At 45.5% G+C, this 27,750-nt stretch overlaps 1 protein-coding gene across 7 annotated transcripts in view; it reads right to left on the minus strand.

Annotated features, from left to right (window-relative positions):
- SIPA1L1 (signal induced proliferation associated 1 like 1) overlaps positions 1-27,750 on the minus strand; it is a 701,300-nt gene that overhangs the window by 242,124 nt on the left and 431,426 nt on the right. The gene's annotated exons all lie outside the window — the stretch shown is intronic.

Genomic DNA, 27,750 nt, shown 5'->3' on the forward strand with positions numbered 1-27,750 from the left:
TTTGTTGGAAGGTTAAAAAAAAATAGTCCATGTGTAACCTGTTGAGGAAGAATTCTCCCTCACCAAGACCAGAAGGTCTAGACCAGAGGCACAGCCATATTTTCAGACCACAGTTTAATAACAGATTGTGGCAGGCAGTGACCAGGAGCTTTAAGAAGTCCTAAGTCTGACGTGTGATTAAAGATACAAAATCAAAGTTTCTATTTTGTTCAGATTACTTTTATACATCTATATTTAGATGGATTGGTCAGAGTTGGGCTTTTTCCTGTGTTGAAGAACCCCTGTCTTTGTGTCTGTACTTTTAATTTAGTGCTATTCTGCACAAGCCATCGTATCCCAAACAGATCAGAAAAATGGACCACTTATTAACATAAAGCCTCGTTGGAACAGACAGGAAGGTGAATGCAGCGTACTCTGGACAAGGCTCCGTAGTTTACCCACTCCATGGAATGGAAAAGGAAAAAAAAAAAAATGTGTCATACAAATGAACTACTTGATTCATTACACCCTGCTGCTGAAGATTTCAACACTAACTACAGGACAAACATCAATGTGCCGTCTCGGCCTTTACGTCTAACCGTTTTGTAACGTGATTAAAAGTCGGGGTATCCCACATCCATGACAACGCCTCGCTTTACATCCCAGGTGATTCTGTCTAGTCGGGCCACATCTTCAAGGGCATCAAACATACCAAAATGTGGATGGTCAACAAGAAACTCAAATTATACTCGGAGACAAAAGTTCCTAGTCATCTCACTTAATAAATTCACCTACTAAATATAGTGCTGAATTTTTCCATTATCTAAAATTTGAACATAGGACTTCAAAACGGGCAATCAGGTTTTTGTCCTCTCCATAATTTGTTACATGAACTCTTCTGGTTGGACAGTATGCAACAGAATGTCCTGCATGCAGTTTTGGAATAGACAATTAAAAGTAAGCATTTTTAGGGTCGAGTCTGCGTCGCCTGTGCATGCGTTTCGCTAGTGAGACGCTTTAGGAATTAAAAAGGGCTCTGAGTCCAGTCTACGTCACGTCAGTGTCTTTCATTGGTTCATGGGCTTGCCTGTTAAAATCTGCTTGATTTCATTAGTGGAAGACAGGCATACGTCATGCCTTTTCCGGTGGTTAGCCCTCCTCAAGCGCATCGACCAAGTACAGAAAACATACGAGGCTCGCTGTTTTCCGTCCGGTTCGTGAACAACTTTTTCTCTATTTTCGCAGCGCAATCTCGCTTGGCAGAAGTCGAGCGCTTTGCATAATATCGACCCTGTTACACAGTTAACTGCACTTTTTCCAGTTACGTACATAATTGCACTTTTGCCGATAGGTTTCATTACGAGTGAAAAGTCCGGTTAGGAGTTTACGACGCTATTAGCTCTATCACGAGCAAACGCGAGACCCGTTTCATTGCAAATGCTTGTTTTCACTTGAAATCAAAATACTCAAATGCCTTTCAATGCATGCCTCTAGCACCTTCAAAAAAACATTTGATTTTTTACAATGCACAGAAAATGCACCCATTTACCTCAAACACCTTCCTCAATGCCAAAACAAGTACTAAACTACAACTAGAAAATCTCCACTTCCCAAAGAAAGCTAAGTTAAATTACTCTATTTCAAGCCATACCCCAGAGATCTGCAACAAGTATCCTGAGGAAAGTGGATGAGCCCCTTCCTTTTTCACATCCAGACAGTCCAAAATCACATTAAGCCCAAATACACATATAACTCGAGTGGCCACTTCTGATATACGCCTTCCCCTTTTGATCGTGAACTCCATTTAGTCCTTTTGACCTCACCCAAGCAGCACCCACTGAGTACGTCTGTTAATATATACTCAAAGTGTTTGCTACATAATTAATGAAATGTTATAATTTCACCCTATTGTGAGAAAATGCCCCATTCTGCATGATAGCTAATTTTTTGGCTTAATTTTATCACTGTTTTTTAAACTAAGCACACTGGAGCTCTACTGTCCAGAGACCAGTGTATGTGCTTTGGCCCTTAAAACAGGTAGAAATTGGCTACTCCAGACGGACATATCTAAATTTTCTATAAGGCCTTAGTCTATAGTGCAGAAAAACACAGATGGCATGAAAATCTGAAAATCACCCATGGACTGCAGCACTTATTATGCCATCCCCTACTGCGAGAAACGAAAGCATATCTCCAGGACTACTATTGTATGCTGCAGTGTAAAACCTGGGATGAGCCCTGTGAAAATAACCTTTTTGACAGGTAAAAGCCTCCCTTTCAATTATTATTTAATTAATGTAATTAATAAGTAGGCCCAGTCACTGTAGGTCTTGTAGCCCACAAGGTAGCGCACATGGCATTTAAAAGTGACAAGTACAAAATATAATGCTATCACGTCCCTGCAGTGACCAGGCTCAAAAAACAATCTTCATTGTGGCAGGCCTACCCGTCTTATGTAGAAAACCAGAGTACAGATTAACATACTAATACTGCATCTCTGGATTTGGACCAGATACAAAAACAAATAGACGAATATTTTAATAGTTACTAAAATCCAATTCAATGGTGTCAGATTTTTAACAACTATCAAGTAAAAGTAACTTTTAGAAAGTTACCCTTTCCCTGCCTTAATTTCCTGGAGTCTAATTTACAATAACCTTTTAGCTTCTCGCAGCCTGTGGTCAACCAAAGAAGAGATGTGAAAGAGGTGTTATATGCATCAGAGGAGCAAGCAATAAGCTGAACTGAATGGGCAGAAATGACTCCTCAGAACTTCACAGAATATGCAGGGTGGGGGCTGTGGGCACCCTGTGACAACACAGTGTCAAATCCTGCTTGACAGGTCTGTTAAGACACGTAACACCCGAGGCACACTTGAGAGGGAGAAAAACAGATGCCAAGACAATTCTTGTATATCCCCTGTCTGGTAGCTAAAGGACCCTGCTTTTTCCTACCACACTTCTGTTTCTTGGTTTGTTGTGGGTATACTGCCTGCTTTAAACTGGATTTAAGTGTTAAATGAGCAAGGACACAAGTGACTTCTCTATCACATTCCCACACACAGCCCTCAGAGCGCATGTTTAATGTGGCCAAAGAATTTTGCAATTTTGAAAATGCCCTGACACTGCATTTTGACCTACTTAGAGTAACGTAACTAGGAGCTACTGAAAAGCGGGTAGGATTGCCCATTGGTTAGTGAATGCCCAGTAGTCACTCCCACCCACTAGCGGGTGCCAAGCATAAATTTGGCACCCCAACAAACGCATCAGAATACTAATAGACTTCTGAAAGGATACCAGGTGGACTGAACCTGCTGCACTTTGCATCAGTGACTTGCAAGAAGGAACTGAAGTGGGTAGACCCCCTAATACCTGAAATTCCTGGACAGAACAGTCTCTAAAGATAATGAGGCTGACTAGTGCGTGGCTCCCAGAACACAAAACAGAGGACATTTCTGTGAAGAGTCCCAGGGACCAGAGGCAACTGGACCTGAACATGACTGTGCTGGTGCACTCTGAGATTCTCGAAGTGCTCCGCTGGGGCCACAGAAGTGTACTCCTGTTCTGATTTGGGCATTAAAATAAGTTTGGGAACTTTTAAAACCTTTTGCTTCAGAGCTTCAAGGGGACCAGCCGTGAAAAGTATCCATCTGGAAGTTCCATGACAATAGACTGAATTTCAGGTTTGTCCTGCACTGAGAAGAGTTGTTCTTCCCTTTTTAGGTTGAGAGTGCAAGCGATTTGACCTGTTGTAAGTATTGTGGGCTTTTAACCACGTCCATGTCTTTCACTCGTTCATGGGCTTGCCTTTCAAAAATCCTTTATCATCATTGGTAAACGCTTTAAGTTTGTACCTCCTTGGGGCAGCTGGTTACCGCCTTGCGGACTGCCCCTGTTACATGGATAATTGCATGATTGCTGATACGTTTGACTGCAAGCAAACTTCTTTTCCTTATTGTGTCTCTTATGCTCATGGCGGCCGTGGCGCTTTGAATCGTATCGCTTATGTCAATTGTTTTACTTTTCATTTTTAATAAAGTGGCAAGAAAAGTCCAGTTAGGAATTTATAACGCTAATAGCTCTAACTCCAGCAAACGGGAGACCCACTGCATTGCAAATGTTTGTTAGATTATGATTTAGAAATTTTTCCAGACTTCCCTACTTCCAAGCTCAAGCAGGGGCCAATATACTTACTATATCCAGCCCCTACTCCATCGCTGTCTGCCTCAAACCACACCAATATTCTGATCTACAGCAACCACCAACTACCATTGATGCTTTTCACCTATGGGTGCCTTTTTCACTTATATCTTTAAAATTTCATAGCTCTGGTTCCCCCTTACTGGATTTTAGGTATTTTGCAATATATTTAATCAATACTTGTTTCTCTCTTTCTACACTGGAGTAGGATTTCTACTTTAGTTCGTTGTTAACTTTAACAGTTTTGACACTTCCAAATGATTTAAACATTTTCCTAAAGTTAAGCCTTTCTGCACTGTGTCATAGCTATCAGGTGGTTTAAACTGCTAAAACCTTTGACTGGACCTAGCAAGTTAGTGACTATTAATCCCGTCCATCCTAACATACAAGTTACTTACCTTCGGTAAGGATATATCTGGTGGAGACATATTCTAGTCGCAGATTCCCTTCTTTAGAATTTCCTCCAGGCGTCGGACTGGAGCCGGAGATTTTTTCTTCGAGCAGTACCCCTGAGCGCCGTCAGGTGGCACCGGTCAACTCCACGGGCATCGTTGTAATCGTGATCGCCTTGATGACATTGCAGTCATATATAGGTGACACCCAAGCGCACTGACGTTAGTTGCTTTTCACGACTTTCCACACCAGTAGCACAGAGACATGAACACTGAGAATGGTGTGCCAAAACTATTGCCTTTAAAGGGAAATTCCTGTCCCTAGAAATCAGTTTGCAGAGCGGGGATGATGGGCAGGTCAGTAAGGAATCTGCAACTAGAATGTGTCTCTACCAAATATATAGTTACCAAAGTTAAGTAACTTGTACATCTGACAGACTTCTAGTTGTAGATTCCTTACCTTAGAATAGATACCCGAGCAATACCATCCCCAGTGGTGGGCTGCAAACTAAGATCACACCAAAAAGTCCTGCAGGTCTGAACGGCCAAAGTAGCCGTCTCTGTGGACCTGACTGACCAGGTAGTAATCTTTGATGAACGTGTGCAGGGATGCCCACGTCACTGCCTGGCAGATATCCAGGACTGGAACACCGCGTGCTAATGCTGTGGTAGCAGCAGTTGCTCTGGTAGAATGAGCATGCAAACCCTCAGGGGGTTGCTTTTTCGCTAAAGCGTAGCACACTTTAATGGAGAGGACTACCCATTGCGAAACGGTCCTATTTTGCACCACCCTTCCTTTCTTCGCACCCACATAACCCACAAAGAGTTGGTCATCCACCCAGAAATCTTTGGTACGGTTTAGGTAGAATGCCAACCGTCTTTTTGGATCCAGGGGCTGGAGACTCTCCTCCTTATTAGAGGGATGTGGCGGTACATAAAAAGTAGGCAAGGTGATTGTCTGGCCTACATGGAAAGCTGTCACCACTTTGGGAAGGAAGGTAGCCCTGGTACGAAGCACCTCCTTCTCAGGATGGACAGCTACAAATGGTGGTTTCAAAGAGAGCTCACTTACTCTGCGAGCAGAGGTGATGGCAATCAAGAATGTAGTTTTAAGAGTCAAGAGCCACAGGGGACAGTTGTGGAGCGGCTCGAAAGGAGCACACATGAAACAACGTTCAAATCCTACTGGGGCATTATGAACAGGATGGGAAGAAACATACAGGTGAGTCCTTAAGGAAACCTCCCAACAATGGGAGATTTGAACAGAGAAGGTCGGTCTGGCGGTCTTAAAAAAGCAGATATGGAAGACAAATAACCCTTGAGGGTGCCCAGAGCAGAGCCCTGCTGGACAAGAGAAAGAATAAAGAAGAGAACCTCCAAGAAAGGTGCAGAAAGGGGATCAACAGACTTGTTGATACACCATACCACAAATATGTTCCAACGACAAGCGTATACCGTTTTGGCGGAGGGACGCCTAGCTGCCAAGATAACATCACAGACTTCAGGCAGAAGGTAAAAAGCAGTCAACTGCTGTTGTGCAATCTCCACACAAGGAGGCGGAGACTGGACAGGTTCGGGTGAGTGACCATCCCCTTCCGCTGTGACAGAAGATCCTCCCGAAGGGGCAGTCTGATCAGCGGATCGATGGCCATGCTCAATAGCTCAGGATACCAGACTCTTCATGCTCAGTCCGGAGCCACAAGGATTACTTGGGCCTGGTTGTACCTGATCTTCAGAACTCTGGGCAGAAGTGGTATTGGCGGGAAGGCATACATGAAGCCTGAGCTCCACTCATGACAAAAAGTGTTGCCAAGCGAGTGCTGCCTTGAAAACTCCAACAAGCGTAACAGCTGACATTGTGCATTCTCTGCAGAGGCCAACAGATCTAACCAAGGCTCTCCCTACTGATGAAAGAGACCTTGCGTCACCACTGGATGGAGACGCCATTCGTGATCGACTATGCATCGACAGCAGTGTGTGTCTGCACTGGCGTTCAGAGAGCCCACCAGATGCTAAACCACCCGTGAAATTTGCTGCTGTTCCAGCTATGTCCAAAGGCGAAGAGCCTCTTGACAAAGTGTCCACGACCTCACTCTGCCCTGCTTGTTGCAGTTACACATGCAGTGGTGTTTTCGGTGAACACCTGCACCACTTTCCCTTTGAAAGAGGGAAGGAATGCTTTCAATGCACATCATATCACCCAGACTTTCAAAAGGTTGATGTGGAGCCCAGATCTGCCAGAAACCAGAGGCCTTTGTTCTCCGCCTCTCCCATGTGGCCGCCCCATCCCAGGAGTGACATCTGTCATTACTGTGATATCTGGTTGGGGGAAGGGAGCAGGATCTGCCGTTGACCCAATCTGGATTCGATAGCCACCACTGCAGCTATAGTGCAGTCCCCTACGAGATCTGGACCATGTCGGAGAGATTCCTCTGATGCTGTGCCCACTGGAACTTCAGGTCCCAGTGCAGAGCACTCGTATGCCATCCAGCATGTTGGACCAGTAGGATGCAGGAGACCATGAGGCCCCACAGCCTCAGTCATTCTTACCAAAATCCAGAATATAGGCTGAAACATTGGGATCATAGCCCGAATATTCTGGACTCACTTTTCAGGAGGATAAGCCCAAAACTGCACTGTGTCTAGAACAACTCTGATGAAAGGAACCGTCTGAGAGGGAGTCAAGTGTGACTTCAGTACATCTACAGTGAACACCAGAGAATGCAGGAGATTCGCTGTAGTCTGAAGGCGGGAGATGACTGTCAGGGGTGCGTCCGCCTTCAACAGCCAGTTGTCAAAGTAGGGGAAGATAAACCCCTAACCTGCGGAGATGAGCTGCAACCACCACCATGACTTTCATGAACACCTGAGGGGTGCTGGTAAGACCAAAGGGGAGCACAGTGAACTTAAAGTGCTCATGACATACAACAAATCGCAAGTAATGTCTGCGGCCGGCAGGGCGGAAATGTGGAAATAGGTGTTCTGCAAGTCCAACACTACCATCCAGTCTCCAGGGAAGAAAGGACCTGAGCTAGAGTTAGCATTTTGAACTTATCCTCCTTGAGAAAGAGATTGAAGAACCGGAGATCTAAGACAGGGCAAAGGCTCTTGTCTTTTTTGGGCACCAGAAGGTAGCGGGAATAACAACTACAACCTACTTCTGGGCAGGGACCCTCTCTATGGCTCCCCTGGCCAAGTGAGCCTTGACCTCCTCGCAGAGAAGTGTCAAATGATCCTCCGACAGATGATGTAATAGCCAGAGGGGAAGTCTCGAAGGGGAAAGAGAAGCCCCTTTGGACAATTTGTAACACCTAACTGTCTGTCGTGATGGATTCCCAGTGGGGCAGGTGATGTCTGTTCTGCCGCCAACATGTCCCGGATGTTGCAACGGACTAAGAAGGTTTGGAGGTAGAGGAGGGGGAGAGGGTAGAGTGGGTGGACCACTGGCTCCCTGATCCACGAGCACGTGGGATCCTGTCTCCACAGCCGCACAGAGGCTGTGAAGCATGCACCGGTCAGTGGTCGGGTGGAAAGGAACGGGGTTGGGTGCCCCTTCTGTAGCCACAAAGGGGTGAAAGGCGGACTGTTGGGGGCGAGAAGCAGCTCCTGGGCCAAAGGACCGAGACATAGCCTGAGAATCCTTAAAGGGCTTGCGCGCTGAGTCAGCATTGTCTCAGAAGAGACTGGTGCCAAAGGGCTTGTCTATTAAAGATTGATGGACGTACCCTGAAAAGCCAGACGTTCTCAATCAGGTGTGGCGGGTCAAGGCCACTGTCAATACAACCGATCTACCTAGTGAGTCAGTCGTGTCCAGTCCACAACAAATCATGAACTTTGCTGCATAGCTCCGGTCTAAAAGGGCCTGGGAGAGAACTATCCGGACCTCCTCAGGACTTGAGGCAGCACTTGCGCGACTGTATCCCAGAGTATGGGAGTATCGACCCAAAGGCATGCAGTGTTCATGGACTGCAGCGCTAGAAGTTATCCATAGTCTTAGATTCCATATCCGGGGAAGAGGTAGAGAATGCGCCAGATGATGAAGAAAGGATCTAAGTTGTAGGATGTTGGGTCGGTCGGCACAGGTCGATGGTGGCGGGCAACTGCCCTATTCACAGGAGCCCCTGTGCTGAGTTTGAACCAGGTACCCAGTAGGTCTGTAAGAAAGGGTTCTGAACTGGAAGCCCCAGGCTGAAGCACCTCAGTCAGGAGGTTAGTCCTAACCTCCACAGAAGGAAACTCGAGGGTCTGCTGGACTGACCCAATTGGGGGCCAGCGTAGGTGGGGACCTGTACAGTTTGTTATTGGTATTGTTGGTATTTTCTCCCCCCTCCGCCCCCCCTTTCTTCCCCTTCTTCTCGCAGCAGAAACTGGTCAGCCTAGCACTAGGAGTCGGACTGGTATTCAGGGGGCATCTCTAAGATGCCCTCTGGGTGCATTTTCACAAATTCCACACTGGAATCAGTGATTCCAAACTTCCCAGATTTCAGTGTAGCCACTATGGAACTGTGGAGTCGTATTTGACAAACTCCCAGACCACATACTCTTTATGGCTACCCTGCACTTACAATGTCTAAGGTTTTGCTTAGACACTGTTGGGGCATTGTGCTCATGCACATATGCCCCCACCTGTGGTATAGTGCACCCTGCCTTAGGGCTGTAAGGCCTACTAGAGGGGTGACTTACCTATGCCACAGGTATGTGAGGGGGCATGGCACTCTGAGGGGAGTGCCATGTCGACTTAGTCATTTTCTCTCCACCAGCACACACAAGCAGTTTGCATGTACTTAGTGAGGGGTCCCCAGGGTGGCAAAAGACATGCTGCAGCTCTTAGAGACCTTCCCTAGCATCAGGGCCCTTGGTACCAGGGGTACCATTTACAAGGGACATAACAGTGTGCCAGGGCTGTGCCAATTGTGGGAACAAAGGTACAGTTTAGGGAAAGAACACTGGTGCTGGGGCCTGGTTAGCAGGGTCCCAGCACACTTTCAATCATAACTGGCATCAACAAAAGGCAAAATGTCAGGGGGTAACCATGTCAAGGAGGCATTTCCTTACACCCCCCATTCCCCCCCCCAAACGAAAGAGGATGAGACTAACCTTTCCCAAGAGAGTCTTCATTTTGTAAGTGGAAGAACCTGGAAAGGCCTTTGGCATTGGCATGGGCAGTCCCAGGTCTGTGTTCCACTACAAAGTCCATTCCCTGTAGCAATATGGACTACCTCAACAGTTTAGGGTTTTCTCCTTTAATTCGCATCAGCCATCTGAGAGGTCTGTGGTCAGTTTGAATTATGAAGTGAGTCTCAAAAAGGTATGGTCTCAACTTCTTTAAGGCCTCCCTCTCAATGGCACTCCAACGCTGCTCCCTGGGGAGTAACCTCCTGCTGATAAAAGCAACAGGCTGGTCAAGGCCATCATCATTTGTTTGGGACAGGACTGCTCCTAGCCCATGCTCAGAGGCATCTGTCTGCACAATGAACTGCTCAGAGTAATCTGGAACTTTCAAAACTGGTGCTGTACACATAGCTTGCTTCGGGGTGTCAAAGGCCTTTTGACAGTCTACAGTCCAGTTCACTTTCTTGGGCATTTTCTTGGAGGTCGGTTCTGTGAGGGGTGTCACTATTGATCCAAATCCCTTCGCGAACCTCCTATAGTACACAGTCAAACCAAGGATTGCCCTGACTTGAGTATGGGTTTTTAGAGCTACCCAGTCCAGAATAGTCTGGATCTTGTGTTGAAGTGACTGAACTTGGCCTCCACTTACAAGGTGATAGAAGTAAACCACAGTACCCTGCCCTATCTGACATTTAGATGCCTTGATAGCCTGCTGCTTGCAGGGCCTACAAAACCTTCAGGTGATCCTGCCAGCTGGAGCTAAAGACAGCAATATCATCTAGATAGGCTGCACTAAAGGACTCCAAGCCAGCAAGGACTTGATTCACCAACCTTTGGAAGGTGGCAGGGGCATTAAGCCAAAGGGCATCGCAGTAAACTGGTAGTGTCCATCAGGTGTAGAGAATGCGGTTTTCTCTTTTGCTCCAGGTGCCATTTTTATTTGCCAGTACGCTGCTGTCAAGTCAAAGGTAATTATTTGGCAGCACCTAATTTGTCTATTAGCTCATCTGCCCTTGGGATGGGGTGAGCATCTGTCGGTGACAGAGTTGAGCCCTCTGTAGCCCACACAAAACCTAATCTCTCTTTTGCCATCTTTTGTATGAGGTTTGGGGACTAAGACGACTGGGCTAGCCCAGGGACTGTCAGAGTGCTCAATCACTCGCAACTCCAGCATCTTGTGGACTTCCACTTTGATGCTTTCCTTAACTTGGTCAGACTGTCAGAATATTTTATTCTTGACAGGCATACTGTCTCCTGTGACCACAACATGGGTACACAGGTGTGTCTGACCAGGGGTCAAAGAAAAGAGCTCAGCAAACTGCTGGGGGACTTACCTGCAGTCAGACTACTGTTGGCCCGAGAGGGTGTCTGAGTACATCACTCCATCTACTGAGCCAGCTTTACGGTCAGTGGAGAAGAGATCAGGGAGAGGTTCACACTCTGCTTCCTGGTCCTCATCTGTAACCATTAACATGTTTACATCTGCCCTATCATGAAAGAGTTTGAGGCGGTTCACACGGATCACCCTTTTGTGGGTCCTGCTAGTGCCTAGGTCAACCAGGTAGGTGACCTGACTCTTTCTTTAGCACTGGGTAAGGGCCACTCCATTTGTCCTGAAGTGCCTTGTGAGCCACAGGCTCCAGAACCCAGACTTTTTGCCCTGGCTGAAACTCAACCATAGCAGCCTTTTGGTCATACCACAACTTCTGGAGTTGTTGTCTGGCCTCAAGGTTTTTGCTTGCCTTTTCCATGTACTCTGCCATCCTTGAACGTAGGCCTGGTTCACAGTCCACTACATCTTGTTTAGGCTCATGGAGAGGTCTCTCCCAGCCTTCTTTTACAAGTGCCAGTGGTCCCCTAACAGGTTGGCCAAACAGAAGCTCAAAGTGGGAAAACCCTACTCCCTTCTGTGGCACCTCTCTGTAGGCACAAAGCAGGAATGGCAGGAGGACACTCCATCTCCTTTTGAGTTTTTCAGGGATCCCCATGATCATGCCCTTCAATGTCTTGTTAAATCTCTCAACAAGACCATTGGTTTGTGGATGGTATGGTGTGGTGAATTTATGAGTCACCCCACACTCATTCCACATGTACTTTAGGTAAGCTGACATGAAGTTGGTACCTCTGTCAGAAACCGCCTCCTTAGGAAACCCCACTCTGGTAAAAATAGCAATGAGTGCTTTGGCTACTGCAGGGGCAGTAGTGTACCTAAGGGGAAGTGCTTTAGGGTACCTAGTAGCATGATCCACTACTACTAGGATATACTGGTTCCCTGATGCTGTGGGAGGTTCCAGTGGACCCACTATGTCCACTCCCACTCTCTAAAAGGGGACCCCCACCACTGGAAGTGGAATGAGGGGGCCTTTGGATGGCCACCGGTCTTACCACTGGCTTGACAGGTGACACAGGAGGTGCAAAACTCCTTTACCTTCTGGGACATATTGGGCCAGTAGAAATGGTTGACTAATCCCTCCCATGTCTTGGTTTGTCCCAAAAGCCCAGCAAGGGGAATGTCATGGGCTAAGGTCAGAATGAACTCCCTAAACTCCTGAGGCACTACCACTCTCTTAGTGGCATCAGGTTTGGGATCTCTTGCCTCAGTGTAAAGGAGCCCATCTTCCCAATAGACCCTGTGGGTTTCAATGACAGTTCCTTTTTCTTGCTCAGCTGCTTGCTGTCTTAGGCCTTCAAGAGAGAGACACGTTTCTTGCCCATTACACAGCTGTTCCCTTGAGGATCCCCCTGGGCCCAAGAGCTCAACCTGGTAAGGCTCCAGCTCCATGGACTCAGTTCCCTCAGGGGATAGAACATCTTACTGGGAAGAGAGGTTCTGTTTACTGTGCTGTGTTGAAGCTGGTTCCCCAGTCTTCTTTCCTTTTCTCTTGGAAGGTTGGGCCATTATTCCAGACCCCAACACTTCTTTTTCACCCTGAGCCCTGCACTGTGACCTTGTCTTGACACACACCAGTTTAGGGATACCCAGCATGGCTGCATGGGTCTTGAGTTCTACCTCAGCCCATGCTGAGGACTCCATACCATTCCCTAGCAGACATTCAACTTGAATTGCAGAGGAGACCACTCTAAAGTTACCATTGCCATGGGATGGACTTTAGTCTGATTGTCAGCATTAGCGACTGGATATGTCTGTCCAGGCAGGTACTGTCCTGGGGAAACCAGCTTGTCTGTCACCATTGTGACACTGGCACCTGTATCCCTCAGGGCTTCTACTCTAGTCCCATTGATTAAGAGCTGCTGCCTGTATTTTTGCATGTTGGGCGGCCAGGCAGCAAGTGTGGCTAGGTCCACCCCACCCTCAGAGACTAATGTAGCTTCAGTGTGAACCATGATTTCCTCTGGGCACACTGTTGATCCCACCTGGAGACTGGCTATTCCAGTGCTAACTGGAGTAGTATTAGTTGTGGGACTTTTCTTGGGACAGGAATTGTCTCCAGTTTGGTGTCCAAGCTGAGTACAGATTCGACACCAGGCTTTATTGGGATCAAAGTTTTTACCCTTATACCCATTTGAGGACCGTGAAGAGGCTCTGGGCCCAGCCACCTGATCAGGCTTTCGGCACCCTGTTGAAGACTCTTTACTTTTTCCCTTGGATGTTTCACCACTCTTCCCCTGTGGAGGTTTTGTGACCCCTTTCTTTTGATCACCCCCTATGGAAGTCTTGGTCACCCTAGTCTTGACCCAATGGTCTGCCTTCTTTCCCAATTCTTGGGGAGAAATTGGAACTAGGTCTACCAGATGTTGATGCAGTTTGTCACAAACAATTACTTAATCGATGTTCTTTCATAAACAAGCTATACAGCCCATCATAATCATTTACACCACTGCCAGTTATCCAATCATCTAGTGTTTTAACTGAAGTCAACAAAATAAAACCCAGGTCTGGCTCGAGGATTTTTTAGCCCCCCTGAACCTAATCCTGTACTCCTTAGTTGAGAATGCAAAGCCCTCAATCAGGGTCGCCTTCATGAGGTCACAGGATTCTGCATCTTTACCAGAGAGTGTGAGGAGTCTATCCCTACACTTTCCAGTGAACATTTCCCAAAGGAGAGCACCCAAGTAAGATCTGTTTACTTTTCTGGTTGCACAAGCCCTCTCAAAAGCTATGAACCATTTGGTGATATCATCACCATCTTCATATTCTGTTACAATCCCTTTGGGGATTTTTAAGATGTCAGTATTCCCTATAACCCTATTTAAGTTGCTGCCACCATTAATGGGAGCTAAACCCATCTCATGTCTTTCCCTTACTATGGCTAGGAGTTGTCTCACCAAAGCCAATCTTTTGGCCATCCTGGCTAGCAGGAGGTCATCTTCATTGAGGCTGCCCTCAATGCTTCCAGAGTTATTGGTCTCCCCTGTGGGAGAACCAGTCTCTCTGACTATGATTTGTGGAGTCAGGGTTTGAGAAACCCTGTTCTCCCTGACAGGAGGGGTGAAATCATCCTCCTGTTCACTAACTTCCCCATCTGTAGGATTACCCTCAGAGGGATGGGTCCCTTGAAAATTTTGCCAAAAGCTCCTGGGGCTTTCTTTGGTAGGGTTGGACTCAGTCTTTATATTTTTTAGCTTACAGAGAGTCCTTTACTCTGACATCCCTAGATGCAGGTAAGGGGCGAGGTTGAGTTTCACCACCATCTCATCTGTGCTAGACATTATCACTCTAAAAGTTGGGATTACCTTTTAAGAATCTAAAAACTACTTCTAGAACTTAAATCCAAACTTTTACTAACTTTTAAACTCTAAAAGAAATGCTAACAGGGACTTACACAAGGCCCTAGCAGGACTTTTGCAAATTTAGAAACCGCTGATCCACCAATGTAGGAAGTTGGATCTGCATATACTATCTCAAAGTGAGAGATAGTGTGCACAGAGTCTAAGGGTTCCCCTTAGAGGTGGATAGTGGCAAAATTAGATAATTCTAATGCTCTAATTTTGTGGTAGTGTGGTCGAGCAGTAGGCTTATCAGAGGGTAGTGTTAAGCATTTGTTGTAAAAATGTTGCTGTAGGTGAACAGTGCCGCTGTTCTCTGGAGTTTCTTGGTCCTTCGGTCCAGGGCAGTCCTCTGAAGCTTCAGAGGTCGCTGGTCCCTGTCGAATGCGTCGCTGTGCAGGTTCTTTAAGTCTGGAGACAGGCCAGTAGGGCTGGGGCCAAGTCAGTTGTTGTCTCCGTCGTCTCTGCAGGGCTTTCAGGTCAGCAGTCTTTCTTTGTGTAGGTTGCAGGAATCTGATTTCCTGGGTTCTGGGTCGCCCCTAAATACTAGATTTAGAGGTGTGTTTAGGTCAGGAGGTCAGTAGCCAATGGCTACTGTCCTGGAGGGTGGCTACACCCTCTTTGTGCCTCCTCCCTGAGGGGAGGGGGGCACATCCCTAATCCTATTGGGGGAATCCACCAATCTCAAGCACCGGTACAGAGGAGGTCAAGCATGTCTTGACTGACTTCTAATCGGACCTGTATGCTGAGTAGGCAGGACCGAACTCTGAAGCAACTACAGTCTACTTTGAAGATATTAGCCTGCTCTGGCTTGAAGACTCACACAGACAATATCTAGATGGTCCCTTCTCGGTAGATGATATGGTTCAGGCCATATGCAGTTTACCGGGAGACAAGGCCACGGGACTGGCGGTCTGACGCCGGCCTTTTTTAAGGAATATGCAGACATTCTGGCACCGCACCTCCACGAGATGTATGCTGAGGCACTTGAGAACGGGTCCCTACCGGCCTCACTGCACGAGGCTCTCATCATAACAATTTTGAAGCCCGGCAAGGACCCGCGTAGCTGTGATTCATATCGGTCCACTTTTGCTAATAAACATAGACAACAAGATTCTGGCGAAACGCATCGCTGCCCGATTGCAGCCCCTGCTCCCTCATTTGGTGCTGCCGGACCAGTCCGGCTTTGTGCCAGGCCGTTATATAATCTCAGCAATTTTTTTTACAATATCTCATACGACTGGCCCCGATGATCGTGCAGCTGTGATCTTTCTAGACGCCACTAAGGCATTTGATCCACTTACGTAGCCATATATGTTTGACTTGCAGGCTAGAGTGGGGCTGAGCCCTAAGTTCATCCAATTGATCCGCCTGCTGTACTAAAAACCAACCGCTAGACTGCGAATAAATGGGATAATGTAAGATCCCTTCCCGATTGCCAGGGGCACTCGCCAAGGGTGCCCACTCTCGCCACTGCTATTTGCAGGGACGATGGATCATACTGAATTTCTCTTTCCCATGCTTACCTGTGATATTGCCCGCGATTATATATATACATATTCCAAAATATATATATAGTGACATGTTTCCTTTTCTTCTTTTTATTTCAAACAAATTTTCTTGAACTCTTACTGGAGAGCCTAGATCAGTTTTCCTGGTGCTTGACATACTCTAAAATGGCCGACACTTTTAGCTCTCGATTTACATGTTTTTGGATGCCATAATGGCTGCCATTGTTCCTTCCCATAGCTCCAGACCAGTCCCTTTTCACTTTCCACTACTCCCAGTGTCTGCTTATAAACTCCATGGTTACAGAAACTTTGTGATCCCGGGTTGCAGATCCAGACGCAGGTTTACTGGCAATGCCCATACATACTGAAAGTAAGTGTCGTCTTACAGGTTCACTGGGTATGTGTTTGATTTGACGGCATCACCGCGACCTCAACTTCGCTACTGCCCTTTTTTTGTTTACCCAGCAACTTACATATTTATGTAGTTATTCGTGACGCTGAGCTCTGAGGCTAATCCCTTTCCTCGGCTCGCGCACGCTGACACTTTTAGGATTGACTCGGTGTCCGTGCGCGCTTTATTGATTTCGGCACATCATTGCCGTATGTGATTTGCGCTTTCATTTATACGATGCCCATCCATATTTTAAAGTAAGCAACTAACACGTCCACTATGTATGTTTTTGATTCGACGCATTACTGCGGCCTCAGCGTTGCTATTGCCCGCTTTATTTATTCAGCTACCTACGGAGTCACGCGTGACGCTGGGCTCTGGGATTAATTCCTATTCCTCAGCCCTCGCACGCTTACACATTTAAGAACGACTTGATGTTCATGCGCGTTCCCTGTATTTCGGCATATCTTTGCCAATAATAATGCGCGCCTTCGATTTGATGCACCTTGCTGTCCTGACCCGTATTAGTCTCTCTACCCCGAGTGTATAGCTATTCCTAGAGCGACACGTAAGAAATGGATGCCCCTGCCATTTCGGCAGTACAGGGATACACGTGTAATCTCTAGACACGTATCTTCTTTTTCAATAATTTTAACACACGTGCTGGGTCCCGTGGTTGCATTTCTTCGCAAGAGTCTTGACATACCTTTGACTGCGCATTCACCTATTAACTCATGGCCATATCATAATTAGTTTTTTTCCTTTACAGGCTCTATGATCTATTATGACATCATGGGCTCTCAATTGAATTATTCTAATTAGTGTTATGAGAGTCACGCTAATGATATCTTATGTCCCCTTATCTATTTATATATGTATAGATCAGAATTGACTTTTCTAGCCTGGACTTCCCCGATGTGGCCCTACCATTAATTTTTGGAGGGTAAGCTATTGTGAATATTTACATTCCTAAATTGGCTTGTGCACTCTTATTTATTATTATTTTTTCCTAGTCACTCATATACCACTTGGCACTAGAGTGAATTTGCACTTCAATCTTGGGGTTGCACAGTATTGAAAATGTCACTTACCCAGTGTACATCTGTTCGTGGCATTAGTCGCTGCAGATTCACATGTTTGGCACAGTCCGCTGCCTGGTGTTGGGCTCGGAGTATTACAAGTTGTTTTTCTTCGAAGAAGTCTTTTTGGTCACGGGACCGAAGGACTCCTCCCTCCTCGGCTCCATTGCGCATGGGCGTCGACTCCATCTTAGATTGTTTTCCCCGCAGAGGGTGAGGATGGAGTTGTTTGGTATAAATAGTGCCCATGCAATGGAGTGAATATGTATGTACGTTAAGAGTTTCTAATAATTATTTACAAATGTTCAGATGTTTAAGATTTATGATCTACTTCTAAACGGCTACAGGCTTCCCGGGGAGGTGGGAGGGTACATGTGAATCTGCAGCGACTAATGCCACGAACAGATGTACACTGGGTAAGTGACATTTTCAGTCCGATGGCATATGTTGCTGCAGATACACATGTTTGGCATAGACTATAAAGCAGTTACCTCCCCTAAAAGCGGTGGTTTAGCCTGTAGGAGTTGAAGTAGTTTGGAATAATGTTCTTAGTACAGCTTGGCCCACTGTAGCTTGTTGTGCATTTAGTACGTCTACACAGTAGTGTTTAGTAAACGTATGAGGCGTAGACCAGGTTGCAGCCTTACATATTTCGCTCATAGGAATGTTTCCTAGAAAGGCCATTGTAGCACCTTTCTTTCTGGTTGAGTGTGCCTTTGGTGTAATAGGCAATTCTCTTTTGGCTTTAAGATAGCATGTTTGAATGCATCTGACTATCCATCTAGCAATGCCTTGTTTAGAGATTGGATTTCCTATGTGTGGTTTTTGAAAAGCTATGAACAGTTGTTTTGTTTTCCTGATTAGCTTTGTTCTGTCAATGTAATACATTAGTGCTCTTTTGATGTCTAATGTATGTAGTGCCCTTTCAGCCACAGAATTTGGTTGTGGGAAGAACACTGGCAATTCTACTGTTTGATTTAAATGGAATGGTGAGATTACTTTTGGCAGAAATTTTGGATTTGTTCTTAGAACTATTTTATTGTTGTGTATTTGAATAAATGGTTCTTGTATGGTAAATGCCTGTATTTCACTTACTCTTCTGAGGGATGTGATTGCAATGAGAAATGCGACCTTCCAGGTTAGATATTGCATTTCACAGGAATGCATGGGTTCGAAAGGTGGACCCATGAGTCTTGTTAAGACGATGTTAAGATTCCATGAAGGAACTGGTGGTGTTCTTGGTGGTATAATTCTTTTTAGCCCTTCCATGAATGCTTTAATAACTGGTATTCTAAATAGAGACGATGAATGAGTAGTTTGTAGGTAAGCAGATATTGCTGCGAGGTGTATTTTTATAGATGAAAAAGCGAGATTTGCTTTTTGCAAATGTAGTAAGTATCCTACTATGTCTTTAGTAGAGGCATGTAATGGTTGTATTTGATTGGCATGGCAGTAGTAAACAAATCTTTTCCACTTAGATGCATAGCAGTGTCTAGTGGAAGGTTTTCTAGCTTGTTTTATGACCTCCATGCATTCTTGTGTGAGGTCTAAGTGTCCGAATTCTAGGATTTCAGGAGCCAAATTGCCAGATTCAATGATGCTGGGTTTGGATGCCTGATCTGTTGTTTGTGTTGTGTTAACAGATCTGGCCTGTTGGGTAGTTTGACATGCGGTACTAGTGAAAGGTCTAGTAGAGTTGTATACCAAGGTTGTCTTGCCCATGTGGGTGGTATCAGTATGAGTTTGAGTTGGTTTTGACTCAACTTGTTTACTAGATATGGAAGGAGAGGGAGAGGGGGAAAAGCGTACGCAAATATCCCTGACCAACTCATCCATAGAGCATTGCCTTGTGATTCGCGGTGTGGGTACCTGGATGCGAAGTTTTGGCATTTTGAGTTTTCTTTTGTTGCGAACAAATCTATCTGGGGTGTTCCCCAAATTTGAAAGTACTTGTTCAGAACTTGGGGGTGAATTTCCCATTTGTGGACTTGTTGGTGGTCTCGCGAAAGGTTGTCTGCTAGTTGGTTTTGTATTCCTGGAATAAATTGTGCTATTAGGCGAATGTTGTTGTGAATCGCCCACTGCCAAATTTTTTGTGTTAGGAGGCACAATTGTGTTGAGTGTGTTCCTCCTTGTTTGTTTAAATAATACATTGTTGTCATGTTGTCTGTTTTGACAAGAATGTATTTGTGTGTTATTATGGGTTGGAAGGCTTTTAACGCTAGAAATACTGCTAACAGTTCTAGGTAATTGATATGAAATTTTGTTTCGTGTATATCCCATTGTCCTTGAATGCTGTGGTGATTGAGGTGTGCTCCCCACCCTGTCATGGAAGCATCTGTTGTTATAACGTATTGAGGCACTGGGTCCTGAAATGTCCGCCCTTTGTTTAAATTTTTGCTGTTCCACCATAGAAGCGAGAGGTATGTTTGGCGGTCTACCAACACCAGATTTTGAAGTTGACCCTGTGCTTGTGACCATTGTGATGCTAGACACTGTTGTAAGGGTCGCATGTGTAGTCTTGCGTTTGGGACAATGGCTATGCATGATGACATCATGCCTAGAAGTTTTAGCACAAATTTTGCTTGTATCTTTTGGTTTGGAAACATAGCACTTATTACCTTGTGGAATGCCTGCACTCTTTGTGGACTTGGAGTGGCAATTCCTTTTGATGTGTTGATGGTTGCTCCTAGATATTGTTGTGTTTGACACGGTTCTAGGTGTGATTTTGTATAGTTGATGGAAAACCCCAGTTTGTGAAGGGTTTGTATGACAAATGTGGTGTCGTTTGCGCATTTTTTTACTGTGTTGGTCTTGATTAGCCAATCGTCTAGGTAAGGGAACACATGTATCTGTTGTCTCCTGATGTGTGCTGCTACTACTGCTAGACATTTTGTGAACACTCTTGGTGCAGTTGTTATTCCGAATGGCAACACCTTGAATTGGTAATGTATTCCTTTGAATACGAACCGTAGGTACTTTCTGTGAGAAGGGTGTATTGGTATATGAAAGTACGCATCCTTTAGGTCTAATGTGGTCATGTAATCTTGCTGTTTGAGCAGTGGAATGATGTCTTGTAGTGTGACCATGTGAAAATGGTCCGATATGATGTAGGTATTTAGTGTCCTGAGATCTAATATTGGTCTTAATGTTTTGTCTTTTTTTGGAATTAGAAAGTACAGAGAGTAAACTCCTGTGTTTTTTTGTTGTACTGGTACTAACTCTATTGCATCCTTTTACAGTAGTGCTTGAACTTCTAGTCCTAAAAGTTCGAAATGTTGTGGTGACATTTTGCGTGTTTTGGGGGGGATGTTTGGTGGGAAGTTGTGGAATTCTATGCAATAGCCATGTTGGATTATTGCTAATACCCAATTGTCTGTTGTAATCTGTTGCCAAGATTGGTAGAATTGGCTTAGTCTTCCCCCCCACTGGTGTTGAGTGAAGGGGTTGCGTGACTTGAAAGTCACTGTTTAGGTGGAGGTGTTTTTGGAGTCTGGAATCTTCCCCTACTCCTTGGGAATTGACCCCCCCGATATCCCCTGAAACCTCCCCTTTGGAAGGAACCCTGATATGGTGTGGTTCTTGTTTGTTGGCTGGTGGTGTCTGTGGGTTGGCCACGAAACCCCCCTCTAAATGGAGTTTTTCTGAAAGAGCCTCTGCTCTGCGGGGAGTAGAGTGCGCCCATGGCCTTGGCCGTGTCTGTGTCCTTTTTAAGTTTTTCAATGGCTGTATCCACTTCAGAGCCAAAAAGTTGTTTCTCGTTGAAGGGCATATTAAGGACAGCCTGCTGGATTTCAGGTTTGAAGCCTGAAGTGCGTAGCCAAGCGTGTCTCCTTATGGTGACAGCAGTGTTGACTGTTCTTGCTGCAGTATCGGCTGCGTCTAGTGAAGAGCGGATTTGATTGTTTGAGATCGTTTGTCCCTCTTCCACTATTTGCTGCGCCCTTTTTTGGTATTCCTGGGGAAGATGGTCTACGAGAAGTTGCATCTCGTCCCAGTGTGCGCGGTCATATCTGGCCAGCAGCGCTTGTGAATTTGCGATGCGCCACTGGTTGGCTGCCTGTGATGCTACTCTTTTCCCTGCCGCATCAAATTTTCGGCTTTCTTTGTCCGGAGGTGGGGCGTCGCCAGATGTATGTGAATTTGCTCTCTTGCGAGCTGCCCCTACTACCACGGAGTCAGGTGGTAACTGCGAAGTAATAAACACTGGGTCTGTGGGTGGTGGTTTGTATTTCTTATCCACCCTTGGGGTGATGGCTCTTGATTTTACGGGCTCTTCAAAAATTTGTTTTGCGTGCCGTAACATCCCTGGTAGCATTGGAAGACATTGATATTGGCTGTGTGTAGCCGAGAGGGTGTTAAATAAAAAATCATCCTCTATAGGATCGGAATGCAGTTGGACATTGTGGAATTCTGCTGCCCTAGCCACCAGTTGCGAGTATGAGGTACTGTCCTCTGGCGGTGACGGTTTTGTGGGGTATGACTCGGGATCATTGTCCGGCACTGGGGTGTCATACAGGTCCCAAGCGTCTTGATCCTGATCGTCATGACTTATGGTAGTTTGCGCTGGTGAGTGCATTTGTGGCGGTGTTTGTGCCGGCGATGCCTGTGGTGGAGAGGGCGGAGGCGTGACTTTAACCACTTTGGCTTGTGGTTGTGCGTCATCCTTTGGAAGTCCGAACCTTCTTTTCCTCATGATTGGGGGAAGGGTTGATATCTTCCCTGTGTCGTGCTGGATGTACAGTCTCTTTTGTGTGTAGTCCGATTCTACACTTTGGAGCTCTTGTCCAAATTTGTGCATTTGGCCACTCATTCCTTGTTCCTCTGAGTAGGATGAAGGTGTGGTATTTTTCGGCGCCGAGAGAGAATCTTTTTTCGGTTTCGGCACCGACAGAATTTTTGTTCCTTTCGGCATGGATTCTCGGTGCCGATGTTTTTCGGTGCCGGTATCTTGTTTTTGTCTCTCGGAGCCGCTTTCTCGGCTCCGAGGTTGCTCCATGGCGGTCCCTCGACCGGAGTCGGGTGTCTTCGCTATGGGCGTGCACTTTTTCGGCGCCTTCGACGGGTCGCCTGTTTTATGGGTCGAGCCATGGCCTGTTGGCAGTGGCGTCCCCTGGGCTTTCGGTTTGTCGATGGATTTACTTTTCGACGTGGACGCCATTTGTTGACGCCTGGCTCTTCGGTCCCGGAGTGTTTTTCTGGACCGGAAGGCTCGACAGGCTTCACAGGTATCCTCCTTGTGCTCGGGGGACAAGCACAAGTTACAGACCAAGTGCTGATCTGTATAAGGATACTTACTGTGACATTTTGGGCAGAAACGAAACGGGGTCCGTTCCATCGGCTTCGATGTCGCACGCGGTCGGGCCGACCAGGCCCCGATGGGGGATCGAAACTACCCCAAAGTCTTCCGATGATCGGTGTCGATGTACCTAACTATCCCGATACCGAACGGAACAATACCGACGCTTTCTTCCGAGATTCTGACTAACTTTCCGAACCGAAACACGGAGCGAAAAGGAATACGTCCGAACCCGACAGCGGAAAAAAACAATCTAAGATGGAGTCGACGCCCATGCGCAATGGAGCCGAGGAGGGAGGAGTCCTTCGGTCCCGTGACCAAAAAGACTTCTTCGAAGAAAAACAACTTGTAATACTCCGAGCCCAACACCAGGCAGCGGACTGTGCCAAACATGTGTATCTGCAGCAACATATGCCATCGAACATATATTGTTTTGTGTTTAATGCTAATTGAGGTTCTCTGCTTTTTATATTTCCTTAGGTTTTTGACTTTTATATGTGATAAACTTCGCAATTCAAAGGATTAGGTATATTATTGGGTCCTGACGAATCGCATAAGGTAATTCCTTGATAACAAGCGAGAAACATGTTGACCAATCATATAGAGTGACACAGGGGATCCTGTGTACTCTGTCTTTTGAGGTTTATACCTACCTGGCTTTCATGGTAATTGTGGTCATTACTCCACCAATTCCCAACTTTATTTGATTTTAATCTTGTCAGAGGTTGAGTCATGAGCATTAAAATTATTAGATTCTACCTCTAGATATTTGTAAAAAAATTTTTTCCTATTTACCAATCCTTCACTTTATTCCTTTTCTCAACCGGCCAGAAACGAGTTTTCTAAAAAAGATCTCCGGCAAAGAGCCCCCCTGTGGGGCCCGTCAGGCATTGCAGTGCCGGCCAGACGAGGAGCTGGCCCTATGATGAAGCATGTCACCGGATGGTGAGTGAGGGCTTTTGCTTCGATAAAGTTCGCCTTTCAATGACTCGCTGAACTATTTCCTTGAAAGAAACCCTTTAGCATTAGGTGGAACCGTGTGTAACCTTTTTTGATTTCTTATCTATTGGGAACCTTACACACGGGACCAGGAGTTATTCTCCGAATATCCCATTTTTCTTGCCCCTCCTGTGTTGTTTTTTTTGATGTTTAGAATTGGGCCAGTTATGGATTATTTGTCCGTAAAGCTTCCAGAGATGTATAATCCTGGAAACAATATAGCAGTTTACACGTTTGTAATAGTATACAAAGAGGAACTGCTGTTCAGGAAGTACATACCAAGCAAAAGAGCATGTTACAACATCAATAAGAACATGTGGTGCGAGAGCTTCACTGGTTATGTATACAGCCTGAGCGCATATACAGGGAAGGACTCAACAATAAATCTTGCAGGCTGCCTTCCCACATTAGGAATTAGGGAGAAGATTGGATGCGATCTTAACCAATCACCATTATGAGGACAACGTTTATACAGGCATGCTGCTGTTCAGCAAGCCGTATAATGCTGTAGCTTGTGGTATCATTTGAAATCACGAAAAAGGATTCACCTAGGAGTTAGTTGTAAGAATCTCTAAAGAGATCAAATCAGTGCATTGCAACGAACTGCTACCTATTAAATTCTCAGATAGGCAGGATGTGTATGTGCTCACTACAATCCACAATGACAGCACTTCTCTGATCAAGGTTTGGTGTCAGTTGGGAGAAGCTCATAAGCCCAGCTGTATACTTGATTACAGCAAGTACCTGGGCAGCGTGTATAAAAATGACCAGGTACTTCAACTCTGCATCAACAGCAGGCATGGACCAAATCAAGGATGCTGCTATGACCACATTGTCTTTACAGAGTCACGGTTTTCATCTGTGCCTGTCGCAGGCACAAGGCCCAACCAGGCTAGTGGGGTAGAGTTTTTATTGGGAAAATTGTAGGAACATAAAAAAGAATCAAATTTGCTTTTATGTCGTGGTTTAGCATCATAATCGGTTTCCAAATGTAAGCCAGTGTACAAGAAAGAACACATTCTGCAAAATGCCCTCTGAATCATGAGATACCATGGGCAAACACAAATTCAGACTTGTACAAGTAACAGCTGCACCTCAAATCAGTATCGAGGGAACATTTCAAGAATACAATGGTGTCGGTCATACCCATTTTTCATTCATTGTATGTTACCAAGTGAGGTGCTGCATGTTTGGCATGCAACGAAAAATTATAAGCTGCAGCTCAGCTGCTGCCCCTGCGAATCACATGTTTTGGACCAGCAAGCAACACAGATCCCAGTCATCAGAAGAGTCTGCCAGACATAATGGTCTATTGTTTTGTAAATCAGCCATTGTGGCAAAAATTACAGATTAAAACGTTGTCAGCTATTTCTTTTTTTCTGATTTGTTTACATTGTTTTTATTCGAATTACTAGTTTCATTGGGAAAACTATGGACGATCTACATTAATAACCCTTTACTGATTTTGTAATTTTGTTTAGGGTTTTATTTTCATTCGAATCGCAAACTGCAAGTAGGTTAAACCTCACTTTGGAAAATGCAAAATCTGTGGTAAACAAACTAGGCTATTTCTTTTACAACTCTGCTTGGTCCCAAACCTTCTCTCAAGGGAAATACAGAAACCATGGTCATCTTCGGTATACCCAAAATGTGGGTAATCTTTGGTGCAGGTATCGCTAGTGGAATAACGTCATGAAGGCTTAAAAGCAAGTGCCTGATTCAGAAAAAGGGCATCGCACTGGGTGGAACAGCCTCAGCAGCTAAGTGGTTCGCACAAACAGGGTAATCCTATTTGTTTTGTCATTCCTTGCCAATTGTTGTTTTGATCTCCACATAAGAGCATGATGTCTCTTTCAGGTAGATGTCTAACATGGAATTTATACCGAGGTGAATAATCTACTTAACTGAACTTCTTTCGCCTTACCAAAAACAGCTAAATTTGTGAGCACCATTGCTGGTGCCAGAGATACAGAGGCGCACACACAGCAACATCCAAAATTAGCCACCAGAATGAGCTCTATTCTGTAACCCCCCCACAAAACCCCTTTCCACTGAAAACTCCTGCTTTCGAGCTTCCAATTGTTCAGTTATATTAGCAATGTTTTTGCTGCAAAGTAGATGTAATTTGTTTTTTAGTTTTAATTCACACTTTTTTTAATGTCATAGTTAAATGTGTTAAGTCACAAAAAGTATTTGAGCATAGACCATAATTCCTTTAGGGAAATATCCTTCATTAGAACAGCTTCAGGCACGCTATAAATCACAACCACCCCCTTGGGAGAACGGGGTGTGATTACATGAAAAGGCCATGAGGATTTTTTTTTTTTTTTTTGATTTTTTTTTTTAAACTGTAGTGTGTTTTTTCAACCCGTGAAGTGTGTATCTGGTCAGTATTAAAAAATTAACTAGTTCTATGCAGTATTTTGCATAAGAAAAGTCTCAGAAGACTTTTAAGAAAAATACATTACTTCATGCGCACCCCTAAATCGTGTTAGTGAAGCAGCAGCTCGCACCCCTGGTCACCCAGCTGCTACTATTAAAAGCATCTACTTTACCTCTCGAGCCCTAAAACACCAGCCAGGAATGTCAACACTCTCAAATCCCACTGCTTTTGTTTGAAATATAATCAGGAACTTAAAGTTAATTTTTATCAACCTCAAACTGTTAACCTTTAGCTCTGACAAAGAAACATATGTAAGCCGCGGAATTCTGTTCCCTCCTTAGAGGGGCTGGGATACAAGGGCTTATAGAACGTGTCATTACACCCCCACCACCAGTGCAAACAAACCATCATCCACCACACAACAAGGGAGGCAAGTTTTCCAAATTAGCCAAGGTAAACTATTACGAACGAACATTCTCCTTTCAGTAGAGCCCACTGTAACCACGGCTCACTACATTCACACACTGTGACCTTTACAGTTTTTCACTCCGTGTGAGCACTTATGCACTGATTTACTATGAGGAAACACACCTAATGTAGCTTATAGGTGACCTGCAATTTCACAGGCTCCCCAAGAGAGCCCCTAGACCCCTCAGGGCCATTCTCTACAAGGACCCCAACTTCCTGATTGAGAAAACCTATTGTGGGGGGGGCAGTAGATCAACTCCTTTCACCTTCCTGTCCTCCTATCTACACTTCTACTCCAATATCACCACTGCGCACCACCACATACCTAACATGTAGGACTCACTGACCGGCATCAGTTTGTCCACTCTGCCAACACTACAGCCAACTTTACATTGGCACAACTCTGGCACCTAGGACCTCCAGTTCAACTTCATCCAATGACTTTGCCAGTTCTACACAAAAAGAACAACATGGATGAGAGCCTGGTCTGAAAATCTACTTGTATGATAAGTTTATATATTTTAAGTTACCATATACGTGGCTCGACATAATTTGTTCAGATTGGCCAGCTTGAATTTGAGCCATGTTTTTCCCATGCACAGGGGACATACCAACGGTACACATCTTCACATGTATAGTCTGTCATCTGCACACCGCATTCTACCATGAACCCATCAAAGGATCAGCCAACGTGTCAATTCTGTTGCAGCAGGAGTTTTCTTTTTGCCTCTTAAAAAGGACAAATCAAGTCATGTTTGGTTTCGATGGGCTGTGGCCATTCCTTGTTAAAGTGTTGTTTTCTCCAACTGCTCCTGGTCGCAGTTGGACCCTGTACGAACTGTGACATTAAATAGGACACCAGGTCAACAGGCCTACCCCCAAGGTGCCCTTCGCCTGCTGTAAGCTGGACTAATCAAGTGACAATGTGCATTCTGAAGTCCCATCCTCCATACTTGCCCATGCAGCGTGCTGAGCATTCACCAGTTAAACACCCACACCACCACAGTAGGCCCCATATGAGCATCAAGGACATCCCTGATGAGTAGGTGTCCAGGCCTCTGCACACCAACTGCTACCTTTCAGCCACCAGAAGCAGTCACTTTTTTGCAGCGCTACCCCCAGACCCCTTTTTGTGATCATCTGAGAACAAAAGCAAGACCATCCTGGCTCAGGGCAGGGAAAATGCCACCCCACGCCTAAGCTCCTATCA

The sequence above is a fragment of the Pleurodeles waltl genome, chromosome 9, assembly GCF_031143425.1.
Source record: "Pleurodeles waltl isolate 20211129_DDA chromosome 9, aPleWal1.hap1.20221129, whole genome shotgun sequence".
NCBI classification, from domain to species: domain Eukaryota; kingdom Metazoa; phylum Chordata; class Amphibia; order Caudata; family Salamandridae; genus Pleurodeles; species Pleurodeles waltl.